This window comes from Lissotriton vulgaris, unplaced genomic scaffold (assembly GCF_964263255.1).
Source record: "Lissotriton vulgaris unplaced genomic scaffold, aLisVul1.2 SCAFFOLD_3422, whole genome shotgun sequence".
Classification (NCBI taxonomy): domain Eukaryota; kingdom Metazoa; phylum Chordata; class Amphibia; order Caudata; family Salamandridae; genus Lissotriton; species Lissotriton vulgaris.
The window spans coordinates 136,488-137,943 of NW_028249634.1; positions in this window are offsets into that span (position 1 = coordinate 136,488).

Here is a 1,456-nt window from a genome sequence, read left to right on the forward strand (position 1 = left end):
AACAGACACTAACTAGTACATAGGATAACACAATCCTAATAATCCTAAAATAAACCTCGTTTACTGGATGCACTGCTAGAACAGTACAGTCATACCGGTCACATAAAGAGACACGTCTTTACCGCATCCACCTAAATGGACACGTCTTTACCGGATCTGTGTACCCCGACCCGTCTTGACCGGGCTTAAACAAATGAACCCGTCTATATGCGTTCCCAACAACGGTACTCACCGGGAAGCAAAACTGGAGGCCTTGGAAACTTGATACTGGACTGGACTGCTACGGCTTCTTGCTGCGCATGCGCCTTGGAACAGGGGGGCCTCGGGATACCTCGGACCTTGCTCTCTCGGCTTGGGCTCTGGTCGGGATAGTTCGCAATCCTCACCGCCTCGTGTGGATGCCTGGTCGCAGTCTCCGTCTCCTCCGTGGGCCTGAGGGAGGTGGCAGGAAAACCCGCTGCTGTGCACAGAATGAGTCTGTCACGGCTAAGAAGGGGTCAGGGGGCTGCGCTTACATCGCCGGCGCGTGGGGAAGGGGACTGGTCCCTATTCGGGCTCCAGAATTATGTGGTAAATAAAATATTACCCGGACATAGTTTCTATACATTAATAAAGAATAAGGATAGCTCATACAATGAGAGGCAGAGTCCGTGGTGTCCGAGTCAAAGGGGCTTTATTACAATGACTCGAGTCAATGGAGAATCGGGTTCCATCACCACTAAAGTTCAGGAAGGGATATCCAACGTTTTATTCACATCACACATTATATATAGTAAAACCATACAATTGCAATGAATAGAGAAGGCGGGGCGCTCCAGGTGGAGCAAGTGAAAAGAGAGAGAGATAAGAACACATGGGCGTGAAAGAAGGCGTACACGTAGGTGTGCACTTGATGAGTCATAGATGTGTCATAGGTGGGTGGATGCATAGAGGAGGTCTGCAGGGTCAGCAGAAACCTTTACCCTACTTGTGCGCGCAAAACTAGTCATGACGTGGAAGTGACGTGTAACTGGGGAGAGCTGGGGGGAGTTGACTTTAGCACTAGTAGAGGAGTCTGGGATGTCAGAACGACCTGCAAAAAACAAAGAAAAAATTCCTTTCTGGGTAAATATTTCACAAGGTGACCATGAGGCCTATCCGTAGCATTTGGCTATATTTGACATTTGAAATTGACAAATTCAAGAAGTCAAGATTTAAGTCTCCACACTAGGTTATTTACACTTTTTACTCAAAGTTTATTTTATAGAAATTCATATTTGGGCATACATTTTAAATACACATTGTAATTTAGCACTGTGGTGGTACTCTGGTACAATTATATATCTAATGGCTAACAATTCCGTGTTACGGTTATCTAACACAGAGTCACCACTATTATAGTATGCATTCAATATTTAAAATACAGTAATACAACGAATCAAATAAAAAACATTTTTTCACAATTTAAAATAGTCCA